At 39.9% G+C, this 18,783-nt stretch overlaps 1 pseudogene; it reads left to right on the top strand.

Moving 5' to 3' along the window:
- The first annotated feature begins 8,345 nt into the window (after nucleotides 1–8,345).
- LOC140532232 (uridine 5'-monophosphate synthase pseudogene) overlaps nucleotides 8,346–18,783 on the top strand; it is a 31,224-nt pseudogene continuing 20,786 nt past the window's right edge.

Below are 18,783 nucleotides of genomic sequence, written 5' to 3'. Positions count from 1 at the left end.
CTTCCTACAAATAGCTCCCTTAAATAAATCACAAACAAGCTCTTCCACTCATGCTAACCAGCTGCCTTTCCCAGCTCTGATTACTCTCTAAATTCCTCTCAGCTCAGCTCTAGCTCTGACTCTTCCTGTTCCACCTTTCCTACTCCACTGCTTTCCTGTTCCTTGAGACTTGAGTCATGTGACTCAGTCTTCCATGTGACTTAATCAGCTCACATGGACCTGTTAATGGACAAGAAAGATCTTCACATTAAGAAGCAAAATTACACTAACACTAAGCATATGGAAAAGTTGGGTCCAGGGAAAGAGTTTTGTTCTAGAGAGTCACAGGAATAATAAGCAGACTTTAATATTGATTAGTTCCTTGTTTTCAATAAATTGCACCTTCTATAGGAAGTTACTTCACAACTCCCTTTAATTTCAGTGACTTCCTCCTGTCAATTTCTTTTTTATCCTGTACATAGCTTGCTTTGTATAAGTGTGTGTACTGGTTTATCCTTCATTCTGGAAGAAGACCATGACATCAACATGATGACATGACTTACAGCTGACTTTGATTTGAGGGAGGGAGGGCTGTGCAAAGTCACCAGTTTCACTTTCTCCTCCAGAGCCATCTGGATCCAGTGGTCAGATATTCATCAGGACAGCTGGAGACAGCCCAAGATGCAGTGGGAGACTTCAGCCATTTTAAGCTAAGGTCTCTTCAGGTTCTCACTTTTGAGTGAGACAATACCCATTACATGAAAAGGCCTTTTTAAGAAGTGAGTTAAGGGATGGCCCCTTTAATCAAAAATAAAATAAAAGAAAGAAATAAAACTGTGAGGGTAAGATCTTCATGGTTACTGGCCAAAAGTAAATCAGTTACTATTTTCACTCTGAGCCAGGAGGGCCCTAAAAACATCTCTTAAGTGGAGCCTGGGTTTTCTAATCCATGAGATTCAGAGTGAATTGAATTTAAGGCTTGATCTTTGAGAAAGAAGCCTAGCAAGGAAACCTCAAATTAACTAGGTAGCTTTTGGTCATCAAAATTTACTTTCCTTTGGGTAGAATACCCTCAGGTAAGGGGAGGGGAGGGAAAAGGAGAAGGGAAGAGAATATATTTGTTTCATGTTGTTTCCCCAATTAGTTTGTAAGCTTAGAGTGTCTTTTGTCTCTTTTTCTATCCCCAGTTCTTAGCATGGTGCCTGCCAAATAGTAGGCACTTAATAAATGTTTATTGATACATTGATTGATACTGTTAAAGCACTGCCACTTAGTAGATAGATTACAGAACTTGAAGTCAGAAAGACCTGAGTTCAAATCCTGTCATACAAACAAATTACGTGTGACTATGGACAATGACTTAACCTCTCTCAAGCTCAGTTCCCTCATCTATATAATGGGATAATAATAATACTTAACTCACAGAATGGTTATGAGGTTCAAATGAGATTACTGTCAACCTTGAAGCATAATATAAATATTAGCTTCTGCTACTACTACTACTACTACTACTACTACTACCACTACTACTACTACTACTACCACCACCACCATCACCACCATTACCATCACTACTACTATTCTTGACTTTTTTATCTCCTCCAATATTACATAAATTCATTGGAAGTCAAGAATCCTTGTACCTACCATAGTACCCGGGACACAGTAATAAAGTACTTATTGATTATGGGTGGATAATTTGATTTATGCGATAGGAACTCACCACTGTTTCAACACTCATAAGTCTGGGCTATAATTTGTCACCCCCTCTCCCTGCCCAGTACATTCTGGTCCCCTCCCACATGGGTAGCCTAACCTCAGATTTCTGTCAAAGGGAGTCAGAGACATTCAGCAAAGGGACATAGCATTGTGAATCCCACCATCACATTTCCATTAGTCCTTAGTTCATTTACATATACTTCTGAGATCTGTGATTTAGTGTAGATTGAGCAGATTGACAGCTCTTAAGAAGTAGTGCTGTCCAGGTCTCTGGAATAAGAGCTCAATTTAGAACTGCTTACTGTTGACTGAAATCCTCAATTGGGAGATAAAGAAACAGTGATGGGATTTGGAGAGTACATCGCTCTGGGGAGAAAGCTGAAAATACTTGGAATCTTCATTTCCGCTCATTCTTTCTCACTTCAAACAGATCTTATGAATGGCTAAATTGGAACACAGGTAAAGTTTAACAACACCTCTCCTGACTTGAAGGATCTCTGATTTAGAACTAGAAGGAACTTGGAGGTGCCAGTCACACTACAGATGAGGAAACAAAGGCACAGAGAATTAAATTGACTTTTGCCCAGGGTCACAAAGATAGTATATCTCTGAAGCAGTATTTAATTTTATGTCTTCCTGACTTCAAGCCCAAAACTCTATTCCCCACACCAGCTAGATGTTCTTTGTTACCCCATCCCCTGCCATGGTGTGAAAACTGGCCCTGAACTCTGTAGGCATCCTCTAGGACCAGGGGTTCTTAAACTTTATTGCATCATAGACTAATTTGGCTGTCCAGAGAAACTTCTTAGAGCTTTGTTTTTTCAGTTAGATAAAACATTTATTAAGGATTTGGTATGTGCCAGCAGTGGGGAAGAGCTCCAAGACTGCCCTTGGAGAGCTTACATCCTGATGGAGGACAACACCCACACACACCCACACCCACACACACACACCCACACACACACACACACACACACACACACACACACACACACCCCACACACACACACCTTGGAAATAGGGTGGAGTGGTACACAAGTCAGGGAATGATGGCTGGGAAATAGCATGGAGGTCTTGTCAAAGGCAAAGGCAGCTACGTGGCAAAGTGGATAGAGTGTGGGGCCTGGAGTCAGAAGGACCTGATTTCAAATCTGGCCTCAGATACTTACTAGTTGTATGATCTTGGGCAAGTCACTTAACCCTGTTTGCCTTAGTTCCTCATCTGTAAAATGAGCTGGAAAAGGAAATGGCAAACCACTCTAGTATCTTTGCCAAGAAAATTCCAAATGGGGTCACAAAGAGTCATACACAACTGAAAACACTCAACAATAACAACTTGTTCCAAGGAAGACAAAGAATTGGAAACCAGGGAGAGCCCAACGTTGTGATGTTGACATAGGTGAAAATAATGGTCAGAGTGTAGAAAGCATAGACAGAAAGATGCTAGGAATATAGATGCAGTGTAGCTTAAAATTGTTTTGCCCATTTTCCCCTGATATAGTCTATGGTCAAATGAGTTCTCAGGGAAAATGATTTCTAAAAAGACCGAAAAATTTTCAATAAGGTCTTAAAATTTCATGTTGGATCCAGAAATTTTTTGTGTTTAAGTAAAGACCAAGTAACACATTAGATCAAGGTAAAGAGAAATAAGAATTCAGTTTGACCCTCTTCAGTCCCAAAATCTTAATATGCAAATTGTCCATTCTGTCTAAACAGGATACTCCATTACTCTGCTGTTCTCAGAAGTAGGACTGAGTACTTGAGATGCTTGACTTTGGGTAACAAACTAAAAAAACAATGCTACAGAAATACCTTCAATTTATTTTCAAACTAAAAGTTGTAGGATAGATTTAAGAATGTTTTAAGTGATCAAAACAATGTTAAAAAAGTAAAGTAACCTTTTTTTTTTTAATTAAGGTGTCATCTGATAGGCCTTCTTAAGGTAGAGATCAGGTTTAGTTTCTGACTCTGAAGAACCATCAATGAAGTCCTTGAGGTTCAGATTATTACTGATTTTTTCTACCACCACTCTCAAGTGCTTTATTTCTAAAAATGTAGTATTACTTTTAGATAATTTAAATTTTTGTAGTATTGGTAGTATAATTGGGGAGCATGTTAAAATACATCCAATGCACACCTAGATATTCTCTGCTTAGATCCAATTTGATAGATGGAAATTTGGTGAGCCTCCTTCTGGCCATAAGGGACTGAGGGGTTACTACTGTGCGTCAAAAAATTTTTGGTTCTATGAAAAGTGGAATGACTGATGACTCAAGACAGTGTGCCAGAAGTAAGTGTGCTTACAACAGGTTTAAGCAAATGTTCTCTCTGATGGCTTTTGGGTGCAAAGAACTACTTTGAGTTCTCTGGTGGAATGAAAAACTAATCACTTCCCCTTCACCTTGTCAGATATACCTTCTTTTCCTGTATGTTTATTCTTTGATGAGGAGCAGCTAGATGGTGCAGTGGATAGAGCACCAGTGCAGGAGTCAGGAGAACTTGAGTTCAAATCTCACTTCAGACACTTGACACTGACTAGCTTGGGCAAGTCACTTAACCCCAATTGCCTCATCCTGGGTCATCTCCAATCATTCTGATGAATATCTGGTCACTGGATTCAGATGGCTCTGGAGGAGAAGTGAGGCTGGTGACCTGCACAGCCCTCCCTCACTCAAAATAAAATCAAATGCAAGTCTTGTCATTATTTCTCTGATGGCAAGGTCTTCTTTGGCAACGAAGGATGAACACACACACATTCTTTGATGATCTTAACTGAATAAAAATCAGGAGGTGAGAGTTGCGTAGGTGGCTGGTGAGTTCAGAAGTCCTGAAGTGATCTCACCAAGAAACAGAACTGAAAGGTGGCTGAGGAATCATGGGGCAAGAATGGTCGCTGCAGTTAAAATTTCTGAAAGATGTGAAAATTGCTGCATATTCTTTGTGACCTCTGCTCTGCTGGTATCCAGAGGAGTCAAATTCTTGAATTTGAGATAGCCTTCAGTAGTAGAACCATTAAAATCTGAAATCATTAAGCTCTCCACTATATGCCTCAGGTGATGAGAAACTACTTTACCTTCAGAGCTGGTAGTTTCTGTACAAAAATCTGAAACAAGATCTCAGAAGAGAGAGAAATGTCACTTGATGAAGTTATACTTCAGATTGCTTGAGTGTTTATTGGATTACTTTCACCTTGGAGATCATCACCACTCATTGATTCCTTCAGTGAAAAAGTGTTTATGTTCCTGGAGTCCTCATTAATGTGACTTTTGTGTAGTTCATTTTTTCTCTTTTTTTAGTGTGCAACATTTAACTGCATCCTGTGTTTTACAGGAGAGCTCTCAGGTAACTGTTGTCTCAACATTCGCCTTCAGCTTCAGTAAGATTTTCATTTCAAGTTTTCCTTTTGGTCCTAACGAGGGCATATCTCAGGGCCAGGGTTCAGGGAGGCTGTTACAGATTATAAACGATGCCAATTATATTGACATAGAGTTATCTAAGTATTTTTAAGAAACAGATTCACAGATCCTTTAAAATGTATCCACAGACTCTTTGGGGGGTCCTTTGACTCCAAATCAAGAACCATCACAGGACAGATCTTACCAGCTCCCTATGTTCTTTTCTCCAGTCAGTAATAAAGAGTGGTGTGTTACCCCTTCAAGGGAATACTAGCATTTTAATGGAGGTTTTGGAGAATTGATGAATTCAATTCAGTTCCATTTCATTCAATTCAATTCAATAGATGGATACTATAAGTAAATTATTGTTCTTGGCACAAAGAAAAAAAAACAGTCTATGTTCTTAAGGAAGTCACATTTTATTAAAAGAATATAGAGAGGGAAAGGGTCTAGGAGCAGGTCAGGTTGGCTTAAAATTCAGGCTCCCTGAGAGACCTGTCCTGAATCTGCCACGGTTGCCCAACATGGAACTGCTCTACGGGTGGGAGCATACCCAGAATGGGCTGCATCGTCAATACTAGCCCAATGCGACTCTCTCTGTCTCTGTGTCTCTCTTTCTTTCTCTCTGCCTCTTTCTGTCTCTGTCTCTGTGTCTTTCTTTCTGTTTCTGTTTCTCTCTCTCTCTGTCTCTGTCTGTCTCACTGTCTGTCTGTGTCTCTCTCTGTCACTGTCTCTCTGTCTCTGTCTGCCTTTCTATCTCTGACTCTGTCTGTCTTTCTATCTCTGATTCTGTCACTCTGTCTCTGACTGTCTGTCTCTGTCTGTCTCTGTGTCTTTGTCTCTGTCTCTCTCTTTTTCTGTCTCTCTCTGTCTCTCTGTGTGTCTGTCTTTCTGTGTTTCTCTGTGTGTCTGTGTCTCTGTCTCTATCTCTCTGTCTCTGTCTGTCTTTCTATCTCTGATTCTGTCGCTCTGTCTCTGACACTGTCTCTCTGTCTCTCTTTCTCTGTCTCTTTGTCTCTATCTCTCTCTCTGTCTCTGTCTCTCTCTGTCTCTCTGTCTCTGTCTCTCTCCCTCTCTCTCTCTCTTGCCTGCTCTGTTCAGATGTTGAAGATCACAGATCACAGTTCACTTTCAGGGTGGGTGCCATGAATTGAAACAATTAAAATGGAAGAACTTTATTCCCCTGCTCTCTTTCTCTTTTCTACCTGGCTCTGAGAAACGAGCCTGAAAATGTTTGTTTCTGTTCTGTGTCATCTGTCCTGTTTCTGGAGGCAGGAAGTGATCCTCAGCAGACCAGAGGTCTGAGCCAAGGTGACTTTGGAGCCGTTGCAGGCAGGAAGGCCCAGCAGGGGAACCCAGAGAAGCTAGGGTGCCTGGACTCAAGCCCAAGGGTTGGGGGTGGGGTGTAGTCTTTGGACTTGGAACTGTGACTGGACTAAGCTGTGAGCCTAATAGCTTTCCAGGGGCTGAGGTGGTACAAGCAGAGAGGAGGATTAAGCCCAATGGGCCAGGAAGTAAGTTTGAACATTTGTTGTTATACTTTTGAAGTAAATATTTCTTTGTAAAAGCTAATCTGATTATTAAGTGGCTAAATGGGCCCAGACTGCAGGGGACTCATCACCCCTACAATTATGGGAACATAATTGGCTAGGGCTAGAGCCATTGGCAGGGAGTCTAAAGACTCTCAAGCCCTCTAAAGGGTACTGACAAAATCCAAGGGGAAGGATGAAACATAAGATCGCCAGCATTCAGGCAGTAGGAACCAGGCTAGCCAATGTTCCACAACATATACACAGTAAATAAAATACAAGGTAATTTGAGGAGGGAGAAGGCACTAACAATTAGGGAGAATCAGGAAATGTTTCCTGTAGGAAGGGGCACTTGAAGTGAGTCATGAAGGAAGATAAGGATTCATCAAAGTGGAAGAGAGAAAGGAGCATATTCCAGGCCTGAGCAAAACCAAAGAAATCAGTCATAAGAATTTAACTTTTGAGTGTGAGAAGGGGAACAAGGGAATTGTCAGAAAAGAGTAGACCCAGACTAGGAGTTTTAAGTACTTGTCAATAAGAAGACCTTATTTTTAAGTTAGATGTAACAGGGAGTTATTGAAACTTCTTGAGTGATGGAGTATTGGAGTGAGAGTTGTGCTATAGAAAGATTATTTTGTAGACTGCGAAGAATATAAATTGAAAAGACAAGAACCTGGGAACAGAGAAAATAATGAAGAATTCAGAATTATAATAATTTGCACAAGAGAAGATAGGACGTGAATCAGGATGTTGGCTATGTGAATGCAGAGAAAAGAATGATTGTAGTGGTAGAACTGGTAAGATATAGCACTTGAAAGGTTAATAAAATGAGAAGGAGAGTCAAAAATTACTCCAAGGTTGTATACCTGACTGATTGGAAGTTTGGAAGATGCGTGACTTTAGGAGGGAATAAGAACTAACATTTATGCAGCACTTTAAGTTTTAAGAAGTGCTTTACAAATTGTATCCTTATAATAACTCTAGCAGATAGGTACTTTTATTAGCCCTATTTTACAGATGAGAAAATTGAGGCATAGAGAAGTTAAATGACTTGCCCAGGGTCATACAACTAGTAAGTGTCTGAAGATGGATTTGAACTCAATTCTTTCTGACTCCAGATCCTGTACTCTTTATCAACTGCACCACTTAGCTGCCTCAAGAAGAACAATGAGTTGCTTTGACTGTTATGTTTGAGATATCAATGAGGCACACACATAGACAGCTGGTAATATGGAAATAGAATTCGAGAAAAAAATAAACCCAGATATATATATGAGAATCATCTGTATAGAAATAATAGTTGAATGCTTGGGAGCTGTTGAGATCACCAAGAGAGAGAAGAAAAGAGAGCCTAAGGGCAGAACTTTGCAGGATAACCTGTATGAATGTGTCTTGAGGAGATGAAAAGGGAAATACAGATGATAATCCAGAAAAGGAGACTCCAAGGAATTGGTTAGATAGGAAGAAGGAGAAGGGGGAGAAGAAGGAGAAAAAAGAGGAGGAGAAGAAAGAGAAGGAGGAGGAGGAGGAAAAGAAGGGGGAGGAGGAGGAGGAGGAGGAGAAGAAGGAGAAGAAGAAGAAGAAGAAGAAGAAGAAGAAGAAGAAGAAGAAGAAGAAGAGGAAAAGGAAGAGGAAGAGGAAGAAGAAGGAATTTCACTTTCTCTGGTTTTCAAAGCAAGCATCCCAGGAAGGATTGTGAACTTGATTTCCTCACTCCGTGTCCATGGCTCTCACTCATTCTCTCATCCACATACCTCATGAGCTAAGGAAAGACAATACCTACAAGAAAGAATTTTACCAATGGAGCCCAAAGCTGCAGAGATCAAAGATAAGGACTGAAAAAATGCCGTTAAATGTTACAATTAAGAGATCATTGGTAACCTTGGAGAGAGAAGTGTCTGTTAATTTGTGGAGTGAAAGCCAGACTGCAAATGGTTGAGAAATGAGTGGGAGGAGAGGAAGTGGAGGCAGTGTCAATGGCTTTTAACCTGAAAGAATGACAATGGTCCTTTCAGGCATTTTGGAAAGTCATATGAGGGAAGCTAATTTGAGAGCAGCCCCCAATTCATACCATCATCACCTCAGCACTCTGTCCCACCCACTCTATAGGGAAACACCAGTTTCCATACTTCCATTCATCCTGTTGAGATTTTAGCACTCGATTGTCAATTGTGACCAGCTGTGGCAGGTTCCAGGCAATTCACTTGTTTCTTCCTTTAGCATCCTTATGATATCTAAACATTTCTCTCTTAAAACTAAGCCTGAATTAGGATCAGAAGAAAATAAGCCATTTGGAGAGGGTCATAATAGGACTGTCTACAGAAAAGATTAGTCTAAGAAAGCCAAACTGTATTTTTCTACAGGGTTTAAGTATAAGGCAATTCATGACCCAATCCCACAACTGATTGGCACAAAAGCTTTGACCAGCGCTGTGTCTGACCCCTCCTAAGCCCCCATGCTCCTGGGGGCTTATTTTGTTCATATTGTCCTTAGCGATGACCCCTGATTGCTTTTAGCTCATTGCAACTCGGAACTTCCCTGGCTCAAAAGATGTGCTAGCCTCAGGTTCATTAGTAGCACAGATTATAGATATGAGCCACAGCCTTTGGTTTATAACTCACTTTATGTAATGAATGTATTAAAAGTGATGTGTAAGCATGTTATGATTGCTGTCATTACTGATATTCCTGAGTATTACGTCTATTTTCTTATTGACTCTCCCTATTCCCCAGCTTGAAAATCTCTTCTACCAAGTATGGCAGCCTCTTGAAAACTTTCCAGCCTACAGGCAACAGAAGTTGTCCCAAACCCCGGTAAATATATTATAAATAAACCATCATCTTTTCTTGGAATTCAGAGGAAACAGCTTACATGCATAGCTGTCATAAATAGCACACACTGGAACATTACTACTACAGTTGCAGGAGAAATGTGATTCTCCCTTCCTTCCATTCTCCCCCTCTCCCACTTCTGTCATCCAAAAACTCTCTATTTTTTTCAAATACAGATCATTTTCGCAGCAGAATGCAGATTGATTATATATGTATACATTTACATGCATGCATGTATTTATAACATATATGCATATAGATATATGTTTGGTCTAGATCTATTATTTCTTTGATGTAGAGAATGAATATGAACTTGGACAGACTTCAGGTCATGAAGAGTCAGACATGACTGATTGACTGAAAACAATAGAGAATTTCAAGTATCTTTTTTCCCTCTATGAATGCAAATCAACAACTGTTCTGTAACTTATAGTCTTTTTCAAATAAATAAATTTATTTATTTTTAGTTTTCAACATTCACTTTCATAAGTTTTAAATTTTCTCTGCCTCTTTTCCCTCCCCCTCCCCAAGATACATGCAATCAGATATAAAATCTACATATAAATTCTCATTAAACATATTTTCACATTAATCATATTGTAAAGAAGAATTTGAATGAATGAGAGGAACCATGAAAAAGAATAAACAAAATGAAACAAAAAAAGAGCAAATAGTATTCTTTGAACTGCATTCAGACTCTGCGATTCATAGTCTTAAAGGGTTGATTGGAACCCTGGAAAGTTAAGTGACTTGTGAGTGTTTCATAGATAATATGTATTAGAAACAGATCTAATAATGATTATAACTAACATTTTAAAATAGATTTAAGGTTTTCAAAGTATTTTATTTTATATTGTTTTATAGTACAGTCGAAAGAGCTCTGGCTCAGAGGTTAAGCTATGTGCCCCAGGTTACACAGCTTGTAAGTCTGAGGCAGAATTCAAACCCATTTCAGAATTCTAGCCACTACATTGTACTGCATCTCATCTGGCCAAGAGCACTTGACTGGAAGAAAGGTTAAGAGCTCTAGATTATAATTAACTTTGCCACTCAGAGTGGTGAAACTCTGAGTGACTCACTGTTCTTTAATGAACAGGGGGTGGGGAGAGATGGAAAGAGAAGTAAGAAAAGTGTCAGCCTAAATTAAGGTTGGCAGCAATAATCTGAACTGCCTTCATCAGCAGTTTGCATGATTTCCTCTGGTCTCTGTCCAGCCATGATGTACAATCAAAATATAGCAGAGAATGGAAGAAACTGTACAAGTCGATATAGTAGTCTTTGAATCATATCATCTTCTGTTGTTTTATGTGCTTTCAGAGATGGTTTTTCTAATTTTCTGATTAAGCTCCAATTGTTAACGGGCTCTGTTAGCAGATATTTTAAAGTTTGAATTAAGTGATGCATTTTAGAAGGATTTCCATCCCAAATGGTTAAAAACTAAAAAAAAAAAAAAATAGCACTTGTAGTAATTTCATACAATAACAGATCTAGAGATTAAAATCACCTCAGAAGTCCAGTCCCCTTCAGTAAACTTCGATTAACTGGAGTGTTCAATTATGTGGGACACTTCATTCCTCTGTAACACTCACTGTAACTGAGGTTACTGTAAGGTTTCCCTGGATTATTCTTTCTCCAATAAATTGGCTGACTCTGTCCTAGCCATGCTCTCCTTCTTAAGCTAGATATCTCCACCACCCAAGTAACCTCTCAGCCTGGGACATTTTTTGTTGGGAGCCTGATCTGCCAACCCAGACTCCAACCCCAGCTACAAAATACCCAGACTACTTCAGATCCCTGGGAGCTGCCTTGATGTATGAAATGGTGAAGAACCCATCACCCTCTAAACTGCCTTGGTCTATAGCTCTCTAGCAATGCCCCTGGTTTTACCTTTAACCTTTCTTCACCATCCATTTCTGACACTCTTGTCTGTTGCCATGGTTTGGAGTATGGGGTACTGCTCACATTATGGACATCCCAACAGCTGGCTTAGCTGCAAGGGTGTTTTCTTTGTCTTCCTCTCAGTTCTCCCAAATTTGAGTGTCTCCAGTTAACCTACCCTGCCTTTTGTAGAATTGGAGATCTATCTAGAAGGGGCCTTGTCTAATTCCATTCCTTCATTTAATGAAGGAATGAGGGAACTGAGGAGCAAGGAGCTCAAGTGACTTGCCCAGGTAGCACAGATAGTAAGAGTCAGAGATGAATTTGGAACTCAGGTCTTCAAATTCCAGAGGTTGTACTCTTTCCAGAAGACCACGCTGCTTGCCATTCCTTCAAGTATAGCAAACAAAAGGGCCCACTGTTCTCAGCATTAGCCTGTTGCCTAATCCCAACCTCCTTTTACTTCAGCAACGAACCATATCCCTGAGCCAATCAAGTGCTTCCCTATGTGAATTAGTTTTTAATTCTTCAAATACTACCCCTGCCTGACAGAAAATCTTTGGAAAACCCAAATGCTATTTAGAATCAAAGTACTAGATGGAAAATGTTCAAAGCCAGCTCAAAGCTTTATACCATACTTGGAATCAAGGAGATTTCATTTTTCAGAGAGACACTATAAACTCAATGTGTTTGTGTACAGGAAGAAAATTGTTTGGTGTTTGCTAGCATATTGTATCTATTCTTGCTGTTCAGTCATTTTCAGTCAGGTCTGACTCTGTGATCCTATGTGGTGTTTTCTTTGCAAAGATTGTTTTGTTATTTTCTTATTCAACTCATTTTACAGATGAGGAAATAAGAAAAACATGGTTAAGTGACTTTCTTAGGGTCATACAGCCAGTAAGTGTTGGAGGCCAAATTTGAACTCAGGCCAGATTAGAACTTCCTGACTCCAGGCTCACCAATTTATCCACTGTGTCATCTAGTTGCCTGTCTTGCATTTTTGTTGATACCCTAGTGAAACTGTGATTTAATACTATCATAGATGAGCTTGAAGAAACCTCAGAAGCCACCTACTTTGACCCCTCTCATTCTGCAAATGAGAAAACTGAGACTCAGGGAAGCTAAGTGAAGTGACTCACAGTCACACAGACCATGAGTTAGAGGCAGTATTTGAACCTCTTCTGACTCAAGAACCAGCATTCTAGTATTCTCTCACTGTCCCACTTTATCCAAGTGAACACTTCCCCCTTTCATCTCCACCTCCAGCCTCCCATCAAAGCAGATAAAATGCAGTACCATCCCTAGACGAAAAAAAAAAACACATTAATTTTTGCTGAACTCATATTTCTGGACTTGAAATTGTCACCCACTTGATTTTAAACTCTCCGCCTTCCTTGACTGAGTTTAGAGGCTATTTTGAGCAGCTGTGTGGGTTTTTCTGGTAATAGGAATGAGTTCTTTGGCACATTTGAAATCATACTATGTTTCTCTAAAACCGCATAGTTTGGGATAAATACAAACACACACAGAGACAATACACACAAGTTGGGATACACACCTCACTGCTAAGTCACTTTTCTCTGATGTTGTTGAAAACAAAATTATTGGGGTGGGGAGGGTAGAGGTAAGGAGCAATGTTAGTTATCACTTCAGGTACAATTAAAATCATAGGGACACTGAGCCTGAAGTGCGTGTTCTTACCGGGCACATTCCCTAAAGTCTTCTTTTGGGGTGGGAGGCTGAACTTTAATTGAAAACACTAGTGGGCAGAAGATGGTCACAGTCCAAGATGTGGATTTCATAATTCAGAACTGTTCCATATGGCTGGCTCTTCCCTATGTCTAATGCATTTCTGGAATCCCAAGACTGCTGCCTCATTGTCAAACGCCAGTGGGTACATGGGATTTTATTTTAACTAGTATTCAAATGGCCATGGGCCATATCTAAAATATATGTGTATTTTAAAATTTGGCATTGGAAAAGTAATTAATTTTCCATATGTCTATGGAATCTAAAGATCTAATTCCTTTCAGGCATCTGTTTTGCATTTAGCACCAGTTTGGACCTACACCATTTTGTAAAACACTGGAGGAGTTGCTAGCACTGTGGGATTCCAGGTGGCAGGGGACATGATGAGGGGAAGAGGTATTATCTATCTCCTCAGTGTATAATGGGAAGTAAATTATTCCTGTATTTTCACTGTTTAGCATAGTCCCTGGTACTCAGCAAGTACTTAATAAAGGCTTGTTAACTGACTGAGTAAACCAAGAACTCCCTGAGAAGAAGAACTGTATACTTGTGCCATTTTAATGGAAAATACTTCTTTCACCCAAGCCAAGTATTCAATTCTTTGGAATTTACACCCAGATCAAGCTAGTTACCAAAAAAAAAAAAAAATGTGACGTTTAAAACACTGTATCACAGAACATCCTCTGAAACAAATTTTCATCCCTTTGAAACAAGTTAAATGGTATCTGCAGTGATTTTGGATAAAACAGAATCAAATTGATTAATTTCTAGAAGACCTGTGACAAATCTGATAGACAGAGTCCTCTTTTGAAATATGTGATTCAAGTTGAATGCCTGGAATGAGTTTAACACTTTCTCACTCAGTAAGTATTTTCCACATTCTCCAGAGACCTTGAGAAGATAGTTCTAGTTTCTATGGCACCTACAGGTCATATGTGATGATAGGTTTAGAGCAGGAAGGAACCTTAGAAGCCACCTAATCCAGCCCTCTTATTTTACAGATGAGGAAAGCTGAGGTCCAGTGAAGTTGAATGACTTTCCCAAGATCACATAGGTAGTAAATTACAGGAAGCAGGATTTGAACCTAGGCTTTCTGACTTCAAAGTTGAGAAAGTATAGAAAGTTTTTTTGTTGTTTTTTTAGGAGTTCTTTGTAACAAAGTAGGCTGTTATCCAGTGACAAGGTTACTTGATTGCCTGTGGGAAAAAGCATCTTGATCTATTTGCATTGAGCTATGCACTTTTTTGTACTGAGATACCTTGCTCCGATATGGCAGACCAAGACTGATCTTTGAACACAGAAGATTCACTAACTCCAAATCATCTTTCTCTTATAGTACAAAAGAATCCCTTTTCTATAAACTCAAAAGAAAGTATAATCATGGGAGAGCATCATATCATCAAAATAATCATAGATTGATATGTAGAAGGTACCTTAAAGGCCATCTAATCTAACCTCTTCATTTTATAAATGGCGAAACTGAGATCTAGAGAAGTCAAGTCACTTGCCCTAGGTTACACTGAGAATAAGTCCAGAACTGGGATTTGAACTTTGGCCTCCTTGACTCCACTTTCCCATGTGCCACGTTAGTTCATGTTAAAGCCTCTTTCTATCTCACCCCCATGCCCAGCTAAATCTAAGAAAAAGGCACTGAGGGCTTTATTCAAGAACTTTATACAAAAAATTAGAGAGATTTGGGTTGGTTTTTGGTTTATTTACACGAGAAACAAAGATAATATGGAATAACAGAACGAGTATTGACTTGTAGTTGGAGGAATGTTAGTTCAAATTTGCTCTAACATTTACTAGTAACAAGCTACTTAATGGAGTTTGAATTTCCTCATTTATAAAATAGTGATAATAATATAGCACTTCCCTGTTAGGGTATGAGATAATAATGTTTAGAATTTTTAGATTTTATGAATTTTTTTAATGAACTCAAATCAGAAGGCCTAGGTTCAACTTCTGTATCCTGTCATTTACTACCTATGTGATCTTGGGAAAGTCATTCAACTTCATTGGTGCTCAGTTTTCCTCATCTTGTAAAATAAGAGGGTTGAATTAGATGGCTTCTAAGGTCCCTTCCTACTCTAAACTTATCATCACATATGAGCTGTAGGTGCCATGGACACTACAATTATCTTCTCATGATCTCAGGAGAGGGTGGAAAAAAAAAGTACTTTAAAGGTACTTCAGAAGTCACCTAATCAAGCTTCTCATTTCACAAATGAGGAAACTGAGCCCTGGAGAGTGGAAGAGATTTGCCGAAAGTTCCACAGATAGTAAGCTCTGGAGCTAATGGGAATTCAAACCCAGGCCCACCAACATATTGGTAGGGGCTGCTGAATCCTAGCTTTACCTTACAATAGATTAACAGAGTCCTTTGAACCTGCAGTTCATGACATTCTATGTGTCCACAGTGAGAGAAGGATTCCCCAAGTACTCAAGAAAAAAACTTTACACAGTGAATGAATAAATGAAGAAAGGAATGAGTGCCTGGACTAGGGCTTCTTTGTAAAGTGCAGTTAGAGGAAAAGGGATAAGTATGGTGGGACATACAAAAAGAAAATTAAATTCACCAAGTCTATCACAGATTGGCAGAGCCATGACAGGTTTGGGACAAACAGAGCTTTGCTCCAGCCTGCCTACATCCTGAGGAATGTGCTCCCTCCGTGATCCTTGCCTCACGATGTTCACTGGCCCTAAAATCCATTCCCCTATCATTTCTCTCCTAGGGTTCCTTTCCCCTCTCTCTAACCCCCATGAGTACAAAGGCTGATCTCTCTAGAGCATAGACCATGCCCTTTTGCGCCAAGATTGTACATATCACACGTCTCTGCTGCTGCCACACCTCCAACTAGACCCTGACCAAACCCCAAACTCAATTATAATGTCATAGATTTGCAGACCAAAAAGTTTAAGAACTGCTAGGATAGATCTACCTGACATCAATCTCATATTCCAGATAACTAGGAATACTCAAGACCTATTGGACAAAAGACAAAATTTAAAAGGGGGAGGGGGTGATTCCCGATATGCTGCTCTTTCTGGATGAGAAAGAGATAAAAAGGTTATCATTCTGTGGATGATATGGATGAAAAGGACAAAAGGGTAAAAAAGAAGCATTCTGATCATTCTGCAGCATCATGTCTAAACACAAAGTGTTTGCATGGTTTATAGATGAAACTTAATCAGATTACTATGGGGCAGGTCCCTTTGAGCTGGGAAACTAGCAATTTATATGTGAGGTAACAGAGGAAATGTAAAGTTTGTGAGACTTGCCAGAAATCTCAAGTTGCCTTATGTTAAATTCAATAGGAATATTTGCTGAATGAAAAAAAAATAAAATAGTTGAGTGGCTAGTCCAGGATTCAGTTGGGGTGGGAATGAGGGCTTAGAGAATTAAATGAGAGTGGGCATAAGGACAATGGGGGACAAAAGGGAGAATATCAAATTCACCAGGTGTATAAGCATTATGGGATTTCCTGAATGCTAAATTGGTACCCTTTCATTAGTCCACACCCCCCCCCAAAAAAAATTAATGGAAATGAGTGGGCTGGAAATATTTACCCCCTGACTTGTTTGGTTCTTACCTAAGGTAGAAAGATTGCCTAGAGCCAACTTTATTTTCCCTTTGTGAACTAGCCAGGACCCTTAGTGGGCTCCCTCCTGCTGCCTGTGCTCTGACTATTTTATTGCTTCTCATTGCCTGGAGAGGCTGCATGGGGAGAGAAAGGCCAGGGAACTCTAGAATGAGGAAACCTCCCAGGAAGTCTGAAGGTGGTAATTTTAGGAGAAATAGGAAGAATTGCTACTTTACTCAGCAGGTAGTAAACACATGAAATGTGTTATCCTAAGAGATGATTCAGGCATGGTAAAAAGAGACTGAAAAAGGGTCATCTGATAAAAAGGTGTTTGGGAAGGGTTAAAAATAAATTCATAGGCAATAAGAGCTTATTACAGACCTAAGGGGAGAGAGACAATAATAAACACCATTCAAATTCCTATAGTGCTTTATGATTTACAGGGACTTTTCCCTGTACCTGGTCTGCAGTGTTCATGATCATGATGATGATTATTTCCTTTTTACAGATGAGTAAACTGAGACTCAGAGAGTAAAAGTGATTCATCTGTGGTCACACAGCTGGTCAATGGAAGATCATAGAATCATAGATGGAGTGCAACAAGGGACCTTAGAGTCAAATCAATTTGTTAAATGACTACTAGATGGTAGGCACCATGCCTAGGAATGCCAAGAAAGGTAAAAGACGGTCCTCATTCTCAAGGAGCTGTCTGATGGGGAGAAAATGTATAACAACTATGTACAAACAGACAATAAATAGATGGGCTAAGTAGGAGCAGTTGAAGAAGGAAGATGCAACGAGTAAGAAAGACGAGGAAAGGCTTCTTAGAGAAGGTGGGACAATAGTTGAGCCTCAAAGAAAGTCAGTAAAACTAAGAGGCAGATGAGAAGGGAGAGCTTTTCAGGAATGGGGAGTGGCCAGTGAGTACATTTGGAGTCTGAAGATAGAAGAACATCCAGGGTACATGAAGATGAGTCAGGTGTAAGAAGACTAGAAAGGGTCAGGTTACTAAAATCTTTAAAAGTTAGAGAATTTTAGATTTGATACTGAAGGCAGAGGGAAGCTGCTGGAGTTGATTGAACGGGGATGTGGGGGAGGGAATAAGGAAATGGTCAGATTTGCTTTAGAAGGATCAATTTGGCAGCTTACACAGGAAAACACAGTGAAGCAGAGAGAATCTGTGGCAGTGTGACCAACCAATAGCGATTGTCCAGGTTTGAGGTAATGAGGTCTAATGGGGCCAAGGTCTCCCAGTGCATCCTGGGCCATCTCCAGTCATCCTGATGAAAATCAGACCACTGGGTCCAGATGGCTCAGGAGGAGAAAGTGAGGCTGGTGACCTTGCACAGCCCTCCCTCACTCAAAACAAAGTCAAGTGCAAGTCATGTCATCATTTCTCTGATGGCATGGTCTTCTCCAGCAATGAAGAATGAACACACAACAACAACAACAACAGTGAGTCCTTGCATCAGGGTAGTGGCAGTGTCAAAGGGGAAAAATGGGTATATGGGGGATGTTACAAAGGTAAAAATGTTAATACTTGGCAACTGCTTGAGTATAAGTGAAAGAGAAGTCTTCAAGTTGACTGGGAGAGTAGTGGTTGTTATCGCTCATTTCTTTCATTCATGTCTGACTCTTTGTGACCCCATTTGGGATCATCTTGGCAAAGATACTAGAGTGGCTTATCATCTCCTTCTCTAGCTCATTTTACAGATGAGGAAACTGAGGGAAATTGGATTAAATGACTTGCCCAACATCTCACAGTTAGTAAGTATCTGAAGCTAGATTTGAACTCAGGAAGATGAGTCATCTTGACTCTAAGCCCAGCACTCTATCCACTGTGCCAACCAGCCTCATATATTGTTTGTCTTTCATTTTCAAAGAGAACCAATGACATCAGGAAGGCAATGTTACAAAGATAGAAATGGCAGGACTTCGTGATTGAATACAAAGAGTGAAAGAGAGATCTTGAGGTGCATACCTCAGATGTGAGTCTGGGTGACTGGGAAGATGGTGGTATCCTCCATAATAATAGGGAAGTTAGGAAGAAGAAAGTGTTGGGAGGAAAGATATTGAGTTCTGTTTGGGACATGTTGAGTGTAAATGGGACATCCAGTTC

Source organism: Notamacropus eugenii, chromosome 3 (assembly GCF_028372415.1).
Source record: "Notamacropus eugenii isolate mMacEug1 chromosome 3, mMacEug1.pri_v2, whole genome shotgun sequence".
Classification (NCBI taxonomy): Eukaryota; Metazoa; Chordata; class Mammalia; order Diprotodontia; family Macropodidae; genus Notamacropus; species Notamacropus eugenii.
This window is presented reverse-complemented; position numbering and strand designations above follow the sequence as displayed.